Source organism: Oryctolagus cuniculus, chromosome 20 (assembly GCF_051225735.1).
Source record: "Oryctolagus cuniculus isolate XC-2025 breed Fujian yellow rabbit chromosome 20, ASM5122573v1, whole genome shotgun sequence".
NCBI lineage: Eukaryota > Metazoa > Chordata > Mammalia > Lagomorpha > Leporidae > Oryctolagus > Oryctolagus cuniculus.
In genome coordinates this window covers 7,759,855-7,773,445 of record NC_142886.1, presented here as the reverse complement: position 1 = coordinate 7,773,445, position 13,591 = coordinate 7,759,855, and the positions used below count along the sequence as shown (strand labels likewise).

The following is a 13,591-nucleotide window of genomic DNA, read 5'->3' as shown; positions in this document are numbered from 1 at the left end:
CCCGGGAAGGCAGTGGAGGATGGCCCAGGTCCTTGGGCCCTGCACCCACATGGGAGACCAGGATAAGCACCTGGCTCCTGGCTTCGGATCAGTGCAGCGTGCCGGCCACAGAGCGCTGGCCACAGCGGCCATTGGGGGGTGAACCAACGGAAAGGGAAGTCCTTTCTCTCTGTCTCTCTCTCTCACTGTCCACCCTGCCTGTCAAAAAAAAAAAAAGAAGAAGAAAGAAAGAAAGAGATAAAGAAAAAGAAATTGGATCGAGTGCCCAGCAATTGAGGACACCTGTTATTTTCACCTTCACTCCCAGCACTTCTAATTCCATAAGACTTCTTCTACTACCTCAGCCAATGAGCTCCTGGGAGTGATCCTGAGAATGCCTGGCCCATGCTGAGTGCCTGGTCCATGTCGCTCATCCTCACTCCTCTGTCAGGGGAGATGGTATGGAAAATTCATCAGCAGGGGATAGAACAGGCTAGGAGCTTAGGCATCTGGAAGCTCTGCCATCAGTGCCATGCTTGGTCGCCATTGCACATGGCGGTTCTCCTGAAGCCACTCCTAAGCCTTGGTCCAAGGTTGGGGACTAGGAGTGTCGTATTGAGACTCAGCCCCCATCCATGCTTTTCCTATGCGTGCCCTTGTGCTGCACAGTCTGGCACCACTGCCATGATTCCTTATGGTTGTTTATAGGTGGGTAAACTGAGGCCTTGGAAGGGAGACCCGCCCAACCTTGGTAGTGGCAGTTCTGGCAGGGGCACATTGCAGTGTGCAAGATGAGCCTGGGAAGGGCCAGCTGATGAGACTTGGGTCAAATTCCTTGCAACTATAGTAAACTTCCATTGGTCAGGGCTGGGCTGAATGGGGCTGGGCAGAACAACTCTGGATGCCCTGGAGGTAGTGGTTAAAAAGAGGGACTGGAGACATAAACAGAGCTAATGAGCTTGCTTTCTTATCCCTTTAACGGAGGCTTTGGACTCTGGCCTCTGCCTCTGCTCAAGTTATGGATTTTTTTTGACAGGCAGAGTGGACAGTGAGAGAGAGAAACAGAGAGAAAGGTCTTCCTTTGCTGTTGGTTCACCCTCCAATGGCCACCGCGGCCGGCACGCTGTGGCCAGTGCACCACGCTGACCTGATGGCAGGAGCCAGGTGCTTCTCTTGGTCTCCCATGGGTGCAGGGCCCAAGCACTTGGGCCATCTTCCACTGCACTCCCTGGCCACAGCAGAGAGCTGGCCTGGAAGAGGGGCAACCGGGACAGAATCTGGCACCCCAACTGGGACTAGAACCTGGTGTGCAAGCGCCGCAAGGCGGAGGATTATCCTATTGAGCCATGGCGCTGGCTAAGTTATGGATTTTAAGCCTCAAAAGGTCTTAGATGGGGTGGACCCTTGTTGGGGTAGAAGGTGAGCTTATGGACCCCGTGTCTCTACCTGAGTTAGCTAAGCTGGAACAAGGAGGTACAGAGGAGATGACAGAGTGAGCACTGTGACATCTACCTAGAAATGTTGAGCTACAGAAAAGGGGAGAGTTCCTATGGCAACCAGCAGTCCCCCAAAACACTTGGTGCAAGGAAGGTACAGGGCTAGGAACTGTGTGTGGACCTTGGTTTGCTGCTATTCTGCTCATGGTTAGTGAGACAAGAACCCACCCCTGAGGCAAAACCCAGGAGTCCCTGCTCCCTGGATCCTTCCTGAAAGAAACTAGAGTTTACACCCCTCCCCAGCACCCCACCCTGCTAGATACCTATCATCAGACCAGTCCCCTAGCGCTGGAGGCCATTTCCTGAATAACTCAGTGACAGTTGGAAGTAGTAGAATGACAGGGAATACCAGGTGAGAAGGCCCTACAGGTAGACCAGTGTCAGCCATGCTACCTGGTGCCATCCCTCACTGCAGCCACAGGCTCCCTGGGCCTGGACAATGAGGGAAGAGCAGGATAGGGTGGCTTGGGATGGGAGAAAACCTGGAACAATAGAGTGTGGTTCTGCCCAACTGTGAGAATAAGCAGCATATGACCCAAGCTTCTGGCTTCAAGTTTCCCCATTTGAAAATCATTTACCCCTGCCTATGTGTTTGCGACTCCAAGCATAAATATTGCCCTGTGGATTATGTCACTTACTAGGGTCTTGGGGCAGGAGGGTGAGGGTCAGGACCAGATGTTAGGTCCTTAGGTAAGGCAGGTGGTTTTGTGTGAATCCCAGATCTGCCCTGCTTCCTGAGTGTCCCCTTTGGGGACATTAAACCCCTCTAAGTCTCACTGTGCCCTCTGTGAGTTCCTGTATGGGCTACCTTAGTTTGTGGACACTGACCCTATGCCCTCAGCTGGTGACAGAGGACAGCTGGATGACAGATATCATTTGGGAAGGGTGAGGTGATGGAGCCCCTGAATATACAGGGAAGAGCGCAGATAGAGCCAGGCCCCCAGTTGGTGAGGGTGGAGGCCCTGGTACTCTCAGATGTTCCTTCTAGGAATGGAATAAAGTGGGATGTTGGCCAACCCTCCCCTCAGGAGGTGTTTTGAGGTGTTCTCCTGGGGAACCAGAGTCTGATCTGACCTTGATCCTTTACTCACTCTGTGAACTTGGCCATACCCTCACCCCCAGAGCCACATTTGCACCTGGTGTCTAACAGAGAGGGGTATGTCCACCTCCAAATTTCAGAAAGGCTCCCTCTGCCCTTTGCTGGGCTCATGTGTTCATATGAGGGGTGGCATCAAGGGTCTGATTGATCCTGATTCCACAACTTGACTCTAATCAGCACCTCCTATTTGGGCTGGGTGGGCAATGAGGATGTGATGAGGGTGACACAAAAGTTGTGCACTATGGTCCCCAGCACTGTGCACCATGTGGATCCCGACCACATTCATGCTGGATGCCTCACTGAGCATGCAGGTGCTTGGGGTGAGACCCCACCCTCAGCTGACCAGGGAGGTACAAAGGTACAAGGGAAAAGCCTCCAATAATCACTGTTTGGGCACTGACACCAAGGATACCTGCATCCCTACCCTTGGCACTAAGTTGTTCTCCTGGTCATTCCTAAGAGGAGTTGTGTATCCCATTCTAAGACTGGAGAGTATTGGGGCCTTCCCTCCTTCTGGGTGTTGATCCAGAATGATTCTCCTAGAGAGGATCCAGGTACCTTTCTAGAGGCCACCTGAGATGCCACATATGCCCATCAGGCCTTAGTGTGTGAAGGCAGTGCCTGTGCAGTGGAAAGAAAGGATTTTTGGCTGATAAGTGGCCCTGAGTCTGGAAACGCCCCTGCCTTTCTCACCTCAGCCTTCACTGGGGCTTCATCATGACCTCAGGTGTCTATCACAGGAGACTGGCTGGGGGGATGGTGTTGCAACCTTTATCTGTAAAGGTGTCAAGCTCAAGTTGGGAGAGTGACTGTGGGGCAAGGATTGACATTTGCATCCTTGGGGTTGTAGTGCCTGGGAAGTCTGAGCTACCTAGACATCAAGGGAGAGAAGGAAGTCTGGAGATGGATGGGGTGGGAGCCCTAGCTTGGCATTATGGGACTCCAGTAGGTTCTATAACTTCTCCATGCCTCCGCAAACCATTCAGGGAGCCCTGTCTCGAATCCCTTCTTCCCTGAGGCTAAATTCTAGGTCTCTGACCTCCAATTGGTCAGGGTTTTAGTTTAAGGGTGAGGCAGCCCACCTGGCTTGAGACCTTGACTGGATTTCAACTTCTAAGACCCCTGTTCTCTGACACATCTTCCGCACTAGGATATTCATAGCCTTTTGTGTGCTCTTAGGAACTTGACAATAGAAACCAAATTCACACTCAGCTGAAGCAGTATGGTTCACTACTGGCATGGGTGAGGGGTAGGGAGAATGTATTAGCAGGGTCTCCTTCCTCCTGAAATCTTCCAGTAACAGTTCTGGGTGAGCAGCTCGTGTGCTAACACTGTTCTATATTCCATGTGCCTGTGCACCTGCAAGGAGGTCTCCATGGAGCTGACTTGCCTTTCCCAGGCCGGGGTCTGCATAAACAGCAGCACTAGAACTGGTGGGATGCTCTAGTACAAATTGCAAACTGGGAAGCAGAGGACAGATTGGCTAGCACTGACAAAACTAAAGTCTTTCACTCTACATGATAAAAACTTGGAGATGAATTCTCTCCTCTCACAGAGGGAGTCAGACTCTAGGGTAGTGGCAGGGAAGCAGCCAGACTGGAAAGACTTCCACTGCTCAACAGCAAGGGCATCAGTAGCTTCTGATACCACCTCTATCAGCATCAGTTGGAAAGGGATAAAAAGGCCCACAGGCCTGAGAGAAGGTGACCAGGGCCACTGCCACCTCAGTCCTGCAGAACCCCACAGGACAGAAGAGCCTGGGCAAGCCTACGGTTCTTCTGGCATTGGAGAAAATAAGCAGAGAATAGCACCAGCTGCAGTGAAATGTAAACTCCATGAGGGCAGGGGATTGGGAATCATGCTTTCCTGGTTCACTGCTGTGCTTTCAATACCTATGACACTGCAGGACAAAGAGAGGAGAGTCAACACTCATCTGCTGAAATAAAGAAATGAGCCATGGGGCTGGTGCTGAGGGATAGTGGGTGAAGCCGCTGCTTGTGGAGTTGGCATCTCATATGGGTGCTGGTTCAAGTCCCGGCTGCTCCACTTCCGATCCATCTCTCTGCTGTGGCCTGAGAAGGTAGTGGAGGATGGCCCAAGTGTGTGGACCTCTGCACCTGCATATGGGACCTGGAGGAAGCTACTGATTCCTAGCTTTGGTTTGGCCCTGATCTGGCCATTGCAGCCATCTGAGTAGTGGACCAGAGGTTGGAGGACCTCTCTCTCTCTGCCTCTGTCTCTCTGTAACTCTGCTTTTCAAATAAATGAATAAATCTTAAAAAAAAAAGTAAAAGAAAAGAAATGAGCCAGTAGGGTACCAAGGGCATTTACGCAGGACTGGTGCCAGCCTCTCTCTAGCCCAGACCTTAGAGAAGAGGAAGGCCACAATAGGTTCCAGAACACATAGGGAGGACCCTATTATCCAATGACTGGCAATCAGTATTAAACAATGAGGGAAACTGAGACAGGCTGATCAGCCAAGGGAAATTCTCATGTCAGATTAAGCACTCACATGTTCATTCAAAAGACATGCTGGACAACTAACAAAGGGAGATGGTCCAAGAAAAGAATAGATGAGTAAGTGGGAGCATAATGCACTAAGATACTTCACAGCCACAAAATGCTAAACTACTGAGACATGCAACATACATTAATCTCCCATGTGTTACATTATATAAAATAATTCAGACATAAAAAAGTACCTGGTATTCACATTAAAGCCAATGGCAGGGAAAACTAAGCCAAAGTAAGAGAAATCAGATCCATGGCTACCTAGTGGAGATGGCAAGATGGCTGGAAGACATTTTGACTGAGAAGAGGAACAGTGAATTTTCTGGGATGCTGGAAAGATTCTGATCTTGATCTGGGTAGTGGCTCCACAGGTGTGTGCTTGTATAAAAAATTTATCAAAATACACAAGCAACATTGTATATTTTATGAGCCTTACTATGCCTAAATCATGCTCAATTTAAAAAAATATGAAAACATTGATTCTAAAGAACCACACAATGTAAAAATAGTGACCTAAAAACATCTCACACAAAGGAAAATACTTTTAGGGGCAACAGCAATTCCTTCTTGGGGCTTAGTTGTCAAGATTCTCCTGCCTACACTCTTGACTTACAGGACAGATGGACCCAAGCAAATAGCTAAATCTTGGAAACATGAAGAATGTTCAAAATGCAAATGTGCATCTGCAGCTCAAGTCCTTGGCTTAGGTGGCTGTGCCTGGTGAGAGGCTGCATGCAATGTCTACCCCATGCCAGGTGAGCTCCTACATAAGCAGAGAAGGTTCACAGTCCAGCAATAGCTCTATCCAGTTCTGAAGCAGCATATCAGATTCTGCCACAGACCATACAACCAGACTTCCAGAGACTGTCCTGCAGAGACACAGACACACGATCCAATCTGTCTTTGTCACAAACCGGGAAGAGGACACAGGCATAAGATTCAACCTTCCTCACAAGCCAGAGACAGGTGAGCCAGCACAACACTAGGCTAAGGCAAAGGTCTCAGTGCATGCAGCACCCTACCAGCAAGAAAGAGGTGATTGGACTCTGATAGGTAGTCAAGGAGAGCTTTATCAGATGTGGGGTTCAGAACATAGACAGGAAAGCTTGCTTCTAAGAAGAACCATTCAGTCACCAGTCTTGTAGCAGGCCAAAGTGTGAGGTCTTCACTGCCTTAAGCTCTCAGAGTCTAAGCAGTCATGAAGAAGGTACCTTTGACTTTATTCACTGTTTTAACTGGGCACAATACCCACTCAACTGTTCCTATAATCACAACATGAATTAGACCATATGATGCCTTCCTGAGGGTGAGGAGATGAAGCTGCCACTGGAACCTCACCCTACAAATACTCTGAATAGGGTAAACCAGAGGCTCTCTCTTCCAGGGAGGAGCTGTGCTTGCTGACCACACCACAGAGCTTCACTCCCATTGCCTATGCAGGCACCAGGTCCTTCCAAAGGGCTACCACAAACTGGAGTTCTCAGGAAAGGAGGAAGGGTGAGATGCCTGTTGGCTTGCAGCTCCAGGACCCTATGGGAAAATGTGATGGGAATGAAGGATGGGAGTCAGGAGCCTACTCTGGCTCCACTTGAAGCCTTCCATCTTCTAGCCTGCAGACAAAAAATGGATAATGCCACACCAATTTTATAAAGCAAGGCTCCAGATGAGGGCAAGAGGGGGCTTTCCTATGTTTGTGAATAGGCTGGCCACAGGGACAACTTAGCTCCCAGGAGAAGGAGCAGGAGGGTATGTTACTCCTCTTAGATCAACTCAGTGCAAAGGACTGTCATGCTAATGAGGCCACTCCATCTCGGTGTGTCTGGCTGCACAGCATGACTGCCTCAGAGGTAATTCTTTCAGTAACGCATGCCTGGCTCTGCATGGGGCTTCAACCCACAATGAATGGCACTCTCATTACAGGTAAGCCTGTGATGTTGTAATCAGATGAGGGCCAGTATTCATTTCCTCTGTCTAGTTCTGGGGGACAGGAGGGAGGGAGAAGCAGCGGGGATTTATATTATGTGGCTTATATCAGCTGCTTTTAAAACATGACTCCATCGCTCGAGTTGTCTTCTTGGGGCTAACCCCCTGCTCCTGTACTGTGATAAGGGCTCTGGGGAAACTTCAGGGAGGGCGAATTTCAGGCTTTTGTCCTCACTGAGCTTAAACCACAACTCTAAGGCCCAGTATTTCTATTCAACCTCTAAACTTCCTCCCCTACTCTAGACACTGTGCACTGGTAGCCTGGGCTGAATCTGAGCCAATCTTTTGCATAAGGAGGCTCTGTGGCCAGCGGGCTGATACAGTAGTTTTATAGCTGTAGGACTGAGCCTGTCCTTACCTTTATGTGGCTCTTGTGCTTTCTGAACCAAGCATTACCACCACATTTCACATCGGAGGAGTCTACACTTGGGCTTGAACCAGTAACTATTGTCTTGATCAGATCCAATCCCACTCTGGCATAGGGAATTTCAGTTCTCAGACCATGCTACACTAGGGAAAAGGTATGTATAAGCCTAATGCAAAAACAATCTGAAAATCACATCACTATGGAGATCTGTTAAGCTGAGTCCACTCTTCATGGTGGGGAGATAGTGGGCAACACTATTCTTCCCTGCACCACTTCCTGGATTAATATCTCTTGGATCATAGGAGACTGAGCAGAGAGAATTGGAACTTCTAGGTAAAAGTCAAAACTTGGGCATTCAGTTGTCCAAATATCCCATGTACTCTACACAGACCTAGACAAAAAGACCACATTGCACCCTGGTAGTCCCTCAGGTGGTTGTAATCATGCAATGAGCATTCATACTAATAGAAAACACATAGGGTCCTACAAACTTCAGATATAATACTTGATAAACTTGACTTTCAATTGTGCTTATGCATGGGAGAAAATCATACTTGAGATTCTGCTCTCTTTCTGTTATTCACTAACAAAGCTGGCTCAACAATCAGAATATTTCTCTGCAAGCCTGCAGCACCCCTAGGGAGGCCAGAGCACATGTCTATCACCTGCATTCACTCCCTATCATCCATGCTTCATCCTGGCTCATGTGAGGACCATTTATCTACCCTTCCTTCTGTACACGGAAAGAAAGGTAGTTCAGTTTCACTTTGTGAAGCCCTATTTAGCCATGTGTCTAAACCATGCACACTGAATTACAGTGGGGGGAGGGGGAGAAACACTTGCAGTGACAGATAATTATCACAGAAAATGACAACCCAGTACTGGCAGGGAGTTCTGACTCTAGCATATCCCTTCAGCATATGGCTAAAGATAACATGGTTCAGTACTGGGACCAAGTGGCAGAACCATAGGCAAAGGTCAAGGCTCTTAGGAGCTTAGTGACATGAGGAGACACCCCATGTTCTTTCACACAGAAACCTAGGAGAGATGTCCAAAGTAACGTTCTCTGTGGTTTCCTTTAAAAAAAAATGACCTAACATCCATTAGTTTATAAACCAGCAAGGAGAGGCACTGAGGTAGACCCAAATCATTCCCCCACAGTGTCCCCAGACCAACCATGTCCCCATATTGAAATAAGAGTCCAGACTTCCACAAATATCAGAACATGACCCAATAGTCAAGGGTGTCAAAGGACATCTTGAGGATAATGGAATGCAGCAAGGACATTCCCACAAGATCACATGTCCATGGGTCAAACAAGCAGATGATCAGACAACACCACAGTTTAAGTGTGTGGCTTCTAGAATCAGAAGGCTTGGGTTCAGATCCCTCCCTGCCAGTTTTCTCATTTGTTAAAAAGGGTTATAAAAGGACTTATTCCATATTATTGTGGTGAAGGTTAAGTATCATAATGAGTGTAAATGGCACAGCAGGGTTCATGATATGTAATGAGTACTCAATGAACATTAACCATCTTTACTCTCTGATGTTAACTCTTACAAAGGAGTCCTAGATTTTAGTCCTAGAGGCAAAGACTCTTAGAGGTAGCACATTATGCTGCTTCGAGGATGAAGCATCTCCTTCCCAGGCCATGTCTCCCAGCCCCCACCATGGAAGGCCCAAAGCACAATGCTGACAGTGAGAATCAGAGGCTTCATGTCAGTGGTGCCTGAGTCTTCAAATTCTTCATATTGAGACTGGCAGAGCAAGATCTATGATTTCTTGTTGTGTCCTTTTGGCCTGTAAATTGAATAACTATGCTCCTTACCAATGCTCGTGTGAATCCTCTGCCATTCTTTCTAAGCAAGGATGTGATAGAAGCACTCCACTGCTTAGTGGTCATTTATTCCACATATATCCATTGAGGAACTATTGCATTTAGAGCCTTGCCCCATAGGTAAAATGGTGCTTGCAATTTAGTGAGAGAGAGAGAGAGACTATAGGCAACTAAAATACAATTTCACATATGACAAAGCACATATGCTCTAGGAAAACAAAGGAAGGGACCTGGAGAAAGATGTTAAGATGATCTGTTAGAAATTGGCCAGCTGAAGCATATGGCTGGGACAGCAGGAAATTTAGAGAGTATTGAGAAGTTAAAGTAGGCTGGCAAGCAATAAGATTGAGAGTCCCAATAGACAAGGAGGGTTATACCTTGAGGACAAGGGCAAGCCTTGAAGTGTGTGACATAATCAACAACTAAAGGGAGGCACTAGAGGTAGCAAGACTGAAGTCAAAGGGACAGATATAAATTTTTGTATTCATTCAAAAACATGACAAAATGTATGGGCAGAGGGGAATGAGTTAGAGAAACCTCTGGGAGGCAGAGTCACTAGTATTGGACAACTGATTAGCTATGGCTAGGAAAAGGATGACTCTCAGGTTTCTGACAGAGCAACTGAGTGGATGGGACCAGTCATTACTTGATAGGATGTTGGGGACAGGCAGTAGGCAGACAGACAATGTCTGAGTCTGTAGATATCTAGGTAGAGGTATAGAATAGTAGCTGGATGTTCAGGTGTGGAGTTCAGGGGACACAAAGAGTAGGTATCTTTTCTTTGTGGAGAGCTCTGCTGCCGTATCAGTTTCCACTTCTCCAATAAAAGTGAGCAGACATTAGCATATAGAGGATGGTCAAATCTCTGGAAAAGCAGGGATTGCCCTGGGAAGTGCAAATGTGTGAAATGAAAACACAGCAAAGAAAGAGATGAAAGAAATATCAAGAAATATTAACATTTATGGAACAAAACACCTAGAATGGCACTGGAGGGTCATGATTATCCTTTAGGGCTGTGGCAGATGGCAGATGGCAGATGGCAGGGGAAGCAACCAAGAAAGAAAAGAAAGAAAAAAGGGAAGGTACAACACAAGGTAAGAGAACGAATTCAAGAAGAACAAAGTCAGTTCTGTGTATTAGTACTAAGGATCCAGCCCTTCAGCCATCTGCCACAGCCCTAAAGGATAATCATGACCCTCCAGTGCCATTCTAGATGTTTTGTTCTACCACTGAATACTACAACTAAGACAACAATAGCATCACACTCTATCATCAAGGCCACTTGACTGCAGCCCTGACTGAACCCACAGTAAGTGCTACAGAATTCTTTTGCAACTTACTTAAGGAATACAAACTTCAGGCATTTCATAAATACAACTTAGTAATGCTTCCCCTCATAACCATCCTCTTACCCACACTCCCACCATTATTCTTCCTCGCTTTCCTATTACCATTCTTATTTTGACTAAAATCTATTTTCAATTAACTTAATATACATATGATTAACTCTATATTAAGTAAAAAGTTCAACAAATAGTATAAAAAAAGAAAACAGTTCCATATGCCTTGAGGCATTCCCTGAAATCAGGCCCTCCACTAGTCCACAAAGACTTAACCCAAAGATAAAAGCGACCACAGTGAAAAAAAAATGCCCCAACTAACCCCCCCCCAAAAGGAGAGAGAAGGAAGTGAATCAGTAAAATTAGAGATGAAAAATGAAATGTAACAACAGACATCACATAAATAAAAAGAATCCTCACAAATTACTACAAAGAGCTGTATGCCAAAAAACTGGGGAACCTAGAAGAAATGGATAGATTCCTGGACACATATAACCTACCTAAATTGAGCCATGAAGACATAGAAAATCTAAACAGACTAATTACTAAGACAGAAACTTAGTAATAATAATAATAAAAAAACCTCTTCCTCAGCAGTCGAGACTAGGGCAGTTCAATGTCATTGTATCTCAAAATGTCAATTTCACTTCTATAGATTATCTTTTAGATGTTCTATCAGTTATCACAAATCAGGGAGAACATATGATATGTGTCACTTGGGGCCTGGCTTATTTCACTAAATGTGTTTTCTAGTTTCATCCATTTTGTTGCAAATGGCAGGACTTCACTTTTTTTTTTTTTACTGCTATGTAATTTTCCATGGTGTGTATATACCATAATTTCTTCATCCAGTCTTCAGTTCATTGACAAATCTATGACCTGATACCATCAAATTTTGGGCAAAAGACTTAAATAGGCAATTTTTAAAAGACTATTTATTTACTTGAGAGGTAATGTTACCAGACAGTGATATGGAGTGACAGAGAGAGAGGTCTTCCATTCACTGGTTCACTCCCCAAATGGCTGCAATGGCCAGAGCTGAACCAATCCAAAGCCAGGAGCCAGGAACTTCCTCCAGGTCTCCCATGAGGGTGCAGGGGTCCAAGCACTTGGGCCATCTTCTACTGCTTTCCCAGGCAATAGCAGAGAGCTAGATCAGAAGAGGAGCAACTGGGACTCAAACCGACACCCATATGGATAGAGGTACTGCAGGTGGAGGATTAACCTACTATGCGACAGCACTGGCCCCAAAAAGGCATTTTTCAAAAGAGGAAATTTAAGTAACCAATAGACACATGGGAAAATGCTCAGAATCACTAGCCATCAGGGAAATACGAGTCAAAACCACAATGAGGTTTCATCACACCCCCATTAGAATGGCTTTCATACAGAAATCAACAACTAATGCTGGCAGGGATATGGAGAAAAATGTACACTAATCCACCTTTGGTGGGAATGTAAACTCATATAACCACTGTAGAATACAGTTTGGAGATACCTCAGAAATCTGAATTTAGACCTGCCATATAACCCAGCCATCCTGCTCCTGGGAATTTAACCAAGGGAAATGACATCAGCATTTGAGAGTGATCTGTATCCCCATTTAAATTGCGACTCAGTGGTCAATTAGGTAATCTAGAAGAGTGAAATTTACACTTTGGGATGTGATCATTTTTAGGAGCTCCTTGATGGTTGGACAATTTTTTTTTATTCTTCACACTATTTGTTGAACCCTTTATTTAGTGTAGGGTTAATCTTATAAACTGAAAATGATCTTTTTAAAAATAAGTACGGGTATATGTCAGGAGGAAGAAAAGTGTGGGGATGGGCTGGAGGGAGGGCAAGTTAGAAAATATCACTACATTCCTGAATCTGTACATATGAAGTACATGAAGTTTATATACTTCAAAATTTTTTTAAAAACAGAAACTTATTTATCTCTTTTTTATTATAATCATAAATTATTTTATGCACATAGAGATTAGAGTAGGGCATAAGCCTACACTGGTATTGAGGCCACTCAAATATCCTAAATGTTCTAGTCTAAAACTCATGGGAAGATATAAAGGGTTAAATTGTAGTACACATTTTTAAATGATTATTCAATATCTAGTCTATGGATTTATTGTCATTCATTGCCATTTATGAAAATCCAGGGTTGAACCCAACCAAAGTGTCTTCTCTCTTGGGTCCTCACTGCTGAGCCACTGTATACCTGCCTATAAGGCAGACACAAAAGAAACCATGGACAGATCCTTTACCCTAAGTGGAATAAGAATAGATTACAATCTAGCGTTTCTAATTTTGAAGGCAGAGACCCTCAGAAGCAGAAAAAGAACTGCTATTTACTGGTCTAATTCTTAAAGGCTCACAACAGCTGGACCAGGATAGCTTAAGACCAGAAGGCAAAAACCCAATCTGCTTTTCCCATTTGAATGGCAAGATCCAGATATTTAAACTATCATTTGCTACCTCCCAATATGTGCATTATCAGAAAGCTAGAATCAGAGATGATATCAAATATAGGTTTTCAGACTGGGGTGTGGACATCTCAAGTGCATGAATAAGCACTGTATCAAAGACCTTTCTGCAAATCAACTAACTTTAAACCTGAATCCATAATATAATGCTTGTCCACAGTGTTCTATCCCCTCAGTCTTGCATCCACCTGTGTTCCTACTGAGTAGCTATATGTATGACCTGTTCTTAATTGCCAGGTACTTTTTGCTATAACAAACCTACCAAGCTCTTTCATTCATCTGGATTGAGTATGCCAGCCTCTCTTAAAGCTCACTCAAGTTAACAGGGAAGTTAACAGGGTTAATAAAAAGATCAGACACAATATCCAGTGATACACAATGACTTCAGATTCCAAATCTCAAATTAGCCAACAGAAATTTATTGGCTCTATAGAATTCAAAGTGATATGGAGGCCAGCTGGCTCACATTAGCCACTGACTCAGCAGAAATTCATAAAGG

General features: G+C 45.4%; 1 long non-coding RNA gene across 1 annotated transcript in view; it reads left to right on the top strand.

The window, feature by feature from the left end:
- Positions 1-13,591, top strand: part of LOC149120028 (uncharacterized) — a 37,267-nt gene that overhangs the window by 22,530 nt on the left and 1,146 nt on the right. The window lies entirely within an intron of this gene.